The sequence below is a fragment of the Aythya ferina genome (genome assembly GCF_964211825.1).
Source record: "Aythya ferina genome assembly, chromosome: 2".
Taxonomy (NCBI): Eukaryota; Metazoa; Chordata; class Aves; order Anseriformes; family Anatidae; genus Aythya; species Aythya ferina.
The window spans coordinates 27000227-27007059 of record NC_140297.1 but is presented as its reverse complement, the minus strand read 5'-3'; the positions used below and the strand labels follow the sequence as shown (position 1 = coordinate 27007059).

General features: G+C 39.3%; 1 long non-coding RNA gene across 1 annotated transcript; it reads left to right on the top strand.

The window, feature by feature from the left end:
- Window positions 1-2219: 2219 nt before the first annotated feature.
- Window positions 2220-5366, top strand: LOC311432905. Its single transcript, XR_014690413.1, has 2 exons — window positions 2220-2845; window positions 4722-5366. It is a non-coding gene; the product is annotated as an uncharacterized lncRNA (long non-coding RNA).
- Window positions 5367-6833: the final 1467 nt, after the last annotated feature.

Sequence of the window (6833 nt, the reverse complement as noted above, 5' to 3'; positions counted from 1 at the left end):
AGAATCTGGGATCCAAGACTAGGAAAAAATATATATAATTAAAAATGTAGGAGATATCACTAATACACTTATGATCAATGAAATCATATGGGGGAGTTTTTTTCCTCTTAATCTGTCATTAATGGCCTTCTAAGAATTAAGTTAGTGTTAGATAATTTTAAGCATACTCAGGAATCCAGTGCTTCCCAGAGTTCATGGGTATAAGGGTCTCTTAAGTGCTGTCCTTCAGCCCTGGTTTAATCTTCCTTCTGATGTGTGGGTCAGTCTATGAGACCATCACAGACTCTGGACACAGGCACCAAGAAAGCCTATTTTCCTTTATCCACAGCAATTGTTGTGCAAGAAAGCAGGCAGAACCCTGTGTCCCATGACTGACAATGCTTGGAAAAAGTAAGACCTACTTTAACCTTAAGGATATGACATGAGTTAGGCAAAACAGAGTTGTGTAGGCCCTTTCCCATTTTACCCATCTTCTATGACTCTTAAGACCTTCTGAACGTGTTTCTCATATTAAGTCTTACAGCATTTTTATCGACCACAGATCCTAAAGAGAAGTCCCTTACAGCCTTGTTGGTGTGTGCTAGCAGAGGCACAGTTTTGTATCCTGCAGTGCCAGAAGGGCAGGTTGTCACCTGAAAATGATCCTCTGAATGAGATTGCAGCAAGGGGTCAAAGATACAGCTAGTCTTGTGGCTGTGACCATGAATCAAATGGAATATTGTTGTTGCAACATGATACTTCACACCAAATGGGTTAAAAGATATTGCTGTTCATTATTGCTCAGGAGCAGCTGAATGTACTAGCCAACACTTCAAGCACCCCGAGGCCTACAAGGAAGCTAGAGAGAGTGGGATTTCTCTCTGCTACAGAGTAGAAATTTAATGTAACTTCTAATCCAAATTCTCTGTAGTCAAGGCAGAAATAGGCACCTCAAGAGCCAGCTCTCTCACCTGGACAACTACCTTATATTAGAGATCTCATTTATAGCTTGCTAAAGTTGGGGGAAATTTTCTTGCTTCTGAAGAGTTGCTTGATTTTCTGGGTAAAAGTCCCCTCAGCAATATAGGGTATAATTTACTGCTGCATTAAACATGGATTTAGGTTTCCATCTTTTGACCCTAATATTTAGAAATGTGGGCAATAATTTAGAAATGTGGGCATCATAGAATCCTAAAACTATATCACAGAATCATAGAATGGTTTGGGTTGGAAAGGACTTTAAAGATCACCCAGTTCCAACCCCCTGCCATAGGCAGGGACAGCTCCCACCAGACCAGGTTGCCCAAAGCCCCATCCAGCCTGGCCTTGAACACCTCCAGGGATAGGGCATCCACAGCTTCTCTGGGCACCCTGTTCCTGTGCCTAACCATGCTCTGAGTGAAGAATTTCTTCCTTCTATCTAATCTAAATCTCCCCTCTTTTACTACAAAGTCATTACTGCTTGTTCTATCACTACATCCCCTGACACAGAGTCCCTCCCCGTCTTTCCTGTAGGCCCCCTTTAGGTACTGGAAGGCTAGTACAAGGTCTCCCTGGAACCTTCTTTTTCTCCAGGCTGAAAAACCCCAACTCCCTCAGCCTTTCTTCATAGGAGAGGTGCTCCAGACACCCGATCATCTTTGTGGCCCTCCTCTGGACTCATTCTGATAGATCCATGACCTTGTGCTGAGGGCCTCAAAGCTGAATGCAGTGCTCCAGGTGGGGTCTCATGAGAGCAGAGCAGAGGGGGAGAATCCCCTCCCTTGTCCTGCTGTCCATGCTTCTTTTGATGCAGCCCAGGATACAGTTGGCTTTCTGGGCTGCAAGCACAGAAAGTTGTTGGCTCATGTTGAGTTTCTCATCAGCCAACACCCCTAGGTCCTCCTCAGGTGCTCTCCATCAACCCCATATATATGGGTCCTTGTGAGACCAGGCAAAACACCAGACACCAGGGAGGCATAACACTCCTCATATTTGCACAGTGCTGGTGGTACTCTCCACTGAGGACTTGCAAAGCTTCTGTGCTTGCTGGCGAGAGGTAAAGAAGCAAGAGCTAGGAAAGATGTATGGTCTTTTGTAGTTCAGGGTTATTTCAGCTATTAACCACTAACTTGCCTGTTTTTGCCACCCTCATTAGTAGGCAAAAGAAAAAAAAAAGAAAAAAGAAAAAAAAAAAAAGAAAGAAAGAAAAAGTGATATTGTTCTCTTATGAATCATCCTTCCCACAAAACTGTCTCCTTGACTGGCAGTTGGATTTGTTAGTCATCCATCGTTTCAAAATTGTGGGTGGCAATTATCCAGCGTTTCCTCTAGGTGTCAAGTCATACGGATAATCCCCTGAGGTGTTTCATTACACCCACTGGAACTGCTGTGTTTTCGATGTCCTGATCCTTCCAAAGCAGAAAGAGTATGTTTTTCCTTCCATGCTGCAACTGCAAAGTTTTGTTACATTTCCACAGATTTTACTCACAGGTGCCTGATACTTTCACAAGCCATGACATTCTCTCTCAAGTAAGACAAAGACAGCAACTTTATCTGTGGCAATAAACATAAAAGAAAATCATGCACAGCTAGCTCAGCCTGTTTGATCCTGCAGAAAGGTGAAAATAACAGGGCCCCAGGTTAGAGGGGAGGAGATCTGGGAAGTGCACTTTAAAGGCCTTCTGGAAATGCATCCCAGGTGGATGCTGACGATGGAGCAAAACCATAGCATCCCTTCCTATCTCACAGGGGGTCAGGGTAGGGTCCCACATTAGGGGTCCTACACAGCTCCATGGGGTGCATTTTGGTCTGCATTGATTGTATAGGACATTTGGTGAGACTGATTTCCTTCCAGAGAAGGAAGCCAAGCATCTGTGGAGTATGGGTAAGTAAGCAATTAATAAGTAAGCAATTTATTGTGTAATCTGCACACTGCTCTGATTGGAAAGGACTTTGAAAAAAATCTGAAACTCTAAAAGACTACCTGTTTTGTTACTAGGAAAGAGTTAAATCGTAGTGGGAAAACTGTATGAACAATCTCTCTCCCCAAAATGCAGAATTACCTATATTTTAGTAGCTATTGTCTTAGATAAAATACTTATTTCACTATCAAACTGAGCAAAAGAGACCCATGAAACCTCACATTGTTTATGCTCGATTAAAAAACAGGATAATAATATGCTAAGTGAACTATCAACCTCTGGGTTAAATTTTGTGTTAAAACTAATGAGATCAAATATAATATATGTATTCAGAGAGATACTAGTCTTTTAATGTGAAGCTACAATTAAGATATTTGACTTTTTTATTTGTTTAAGACTTAGCAGTAGTTCTTTGCTTTTCTTTTTTCTTTTTATTTTTCTTCTTTTTTTTTTCTGAAAAAGGCTTAATCTCTCTTTGATGCTTTTTATCAGAACATCTATTAAAATCTATCCAATAAGTGCTGTGGCAGAATGTGAATAGCTGTAAAGTTTCTATATTGTAAAGAGAGGAAAAAAAATCTTTTTTTTTTTTTTTTTTTTTTTTTTTTGAAAGTTTGTTTTTAGAGGAAAAACTGCCCTTTTCCTGGAAATGTTAAAGAAGCAAAGCACCTTTTTCTGCCCGTATGTCTCATGCACACTGAAAATTTATTAGATTATTGGAGGTGTATTTCTCTGATTAATTCAAAACATTTTTGCTAGGAAGAAATGGTAAACTATTTCATTAAGAGCTAAAATGATATCTTTTCTGAAATAACATTAGTCTCAAAATGGTGTTCATTTACCTAGTTTCCATTTGGCTTAAAGACAGCAGAGGTAGCAAAAGCTAGGTTCCTGGGCAAAAGCTGGAATAAGTTTTTCAGTCACATAATGTATGCCTATAAATTGGGGAACCTTTGACCTTGGGTGTTTCTGCCAAGATTGATTTTTCATATCTGCCAAGCTAAAATGAATTGTAGGCACAAAAAATATTAGGAGTATTCCATTTTACTTTTCTTTACAACATTTGACCAATGTTGCATCATTAAAGCATAATGGTTGTTTCTGTTCTTTTTTAAAGTGCTATTTTCTTTCTCTTTGGTTTGGTTTGTTGTTCTTTTAGCCTGAAGACTTTAGGTAAAATTGGGTCATGTGGATGTGGACTGTTCAGATATAAAAGGCAGGGTGTAAAAGTGAGCACTTTAGAAGGTGTTTTAAGGCATCAAAATAAATAATTTTTAATACATATATTTATATTTTTAAAAAATGTATATAATACGTACACTATCCAGAGTTGAAACAAAATAATAAAGCTACAAAAATAAGGCAGTTACATTATGTACTGACTGTAGAAAATAATCTTCCAAAATAAGTTGTCAGTCATAACAATATCTGAAATAGACAAAATCTCATCAGAATTGGAAAAGTGATTATGTAAATGAATACATTTAACCAAAAAACGGGCACTGGAAACCTAAAGAGTAAATTCTTACATTACAGTGAAGTTGGCAGTTTAAAAGCATAGCTATTTGTAGGTGCAGCACTTCACACTTAATATTATTTAAAAAAAAAAAATCTTAAGTCAGTAGCTGTTTATTAGTACTCTGTTGCTAAAGGAACTATCACATTTCAAGTTCATTCATGTTTGTAGATATTATGTACAGTGACAGGTGAAAGCTTAAGTCTTCTTAGCCTATTCACAATACATATTATTCTTATTGCTGTTGCATTTAGAAATTACAATTTAGGGTCTTCTATGCACAAAAACTGAAGAAAAAATCAATCCCTGTTCCTTGAAACCAGGACCAAAACATAAGGCTTGAGACAACTTGGAGACAAAAAAATTGGTGGGCAGCTATAATCATCATGGAAGACGTCAGTAACCCTGCACAGGCAATCTTGATGTTTTATGTTTTTCATTATTATGGAAAACTCCTAATCAAGGAGGACTTTCAAGGAAAAGAAGGAAGCAGCTCTGCAGTTATTCAGAAGGAGCTCCTCCCAAACACAAGAAGCAGCAGAGAAGAAAACAGAAAAATGACAGAAAATGTGCTAACCAGGAGATAAAGGACAATATGTGTGCAATATTGGACATATTTGTACTAGTGGAGTGGCCATAAAATCACTGAATACATTAATGTGTTGGTGGAGTAGTTTGGAAACAACAGGACAGAGCACGCTGTAAAGTAATGGAACTGAAAGGGTAACAGGGATTTATATCGGGAGAGAGTCTGTTGTGTTTTCTTTTTCAAACTGTACTTACTGTTAGTTTGCATGTTTGTGTCAAACCTAATCACACAGACGTAATTAGAATATCTTTAGAGCAAGCATTCCTTTGACAGAAGAATTAACAAAAGAAGCTGATTCTCAATGATAAAGTGGGCTTTGAGGGACACAAATACCTTCTATTTTGTAAATATGGGAAAATAAACTGTTCTATCATTTTCACGTTCCAGATATACATCACTGAAACTATCTAATAAGTAAGTTTAGACATATCAATTAATGCAGTTACCAGAGTGTTCTTTAGAGGTCTGTCTGGCAAAAGCTGAGATTAATTGCATATTTCTTACCGTAGTACCATACCCGAACGTGGATGAATAGCAGTAAGGAAATGTAGAAGTTATTTGGGTTGATGCCATCACTGTCTCCATCTGGCTTCTTTGTTTCTGCCACTGGGATGTTGTTCATCATCTCCAGCTGAACACCATGTCCCCTATGAAGTGTCTTCAATGCCAACACCAGGCTTTGCTCAATGGGGACATGGGAAATCCATCTGTTTGTTGGTGTAAAAGGGTGGCGGGGCTTACCTACTTTCCATGGCATCTTCTGCATCAGTGCTGTTCCTGCCCTGGCTTTCTGGGGATGAAGCTTTACCTCTGTGTGGATGAAGGATGCATTGCTTCTCCAAGCAGGAGCATGGACTTTTCTTGGCCTTCAATTAATGTAGCTGTCTCTGGGAACTTCCTGAAGGTGGAAATGTACTGTGAAAAAGCACAGAAGTGGAAAATGTGTTTATGTAAAGGGTTATTTCATTCATTCCTGTAGCTTTTCCTTGGGCCTTCTTTGCAAGTTAATGAGACCAAATTTCTGCTTGACCTATCTGATCAATGCCAAAATCTATATGAACCTAGCTATTTAGTGCAGGGTTGTTCTCCTGTAGTGGTGGAAATGGCATTACTGTGCAGCAATACATCTTGTTCTGTACAGTAGGATCTCACCTGTCACAAAGGAGATGAAAATAACCTCAGGAAGCCATTGGCAGTGCTGCAGCAGGGTCAGTCCTGCTCTTGGTGCATGGGAATAGAGTAGGTATGGAAGATCCTGTGTGAGGTGACAGCTTCATATCTTTGTCTGGATACTGTTGAAATCTGGGTAACCGTCCAAATATCCTTGTCCACCTGTGTCTGGCAAATATCCTTGGATATTGAGATATCTGTTCTAAATATCCCAGCTGTGTCTTGCACCTCTCCCAGATAGCTACACCCACAAACAGCTGCTGTCACATGGATTATCAACATGTGCTACCACAAAAAAAAAGACCTTGGGTTATGGTATGTACATAAACCAGTCTGCTACTCATTCGTTGTTTTAATCCCTGTGCAACACTGAACTTTTTTAACCCTGGGATGTGTATTGCTGGTATCATTTTGTTTGATGGTCCTGGCATGGTGAGCAGTGAGAACACCCCTTGACAGACACAATGAAATCTAAATCTGAAATCTAAGTCTGAAATCTAATGCTTTGAGATAGTGGATTGCTTAGAAACTTGGACTAAAAAAGAAGATAAACTCTTTCTTTTGTTTAGCAGGTAAGGCTTTTGTATTAGGAAGCACAGCATGGCAGCTCTGCATAGCAGGCCATCTGAATCACAGATCTCTTAAACCTTTATTACCTCAGCAGGCACCTAAATCC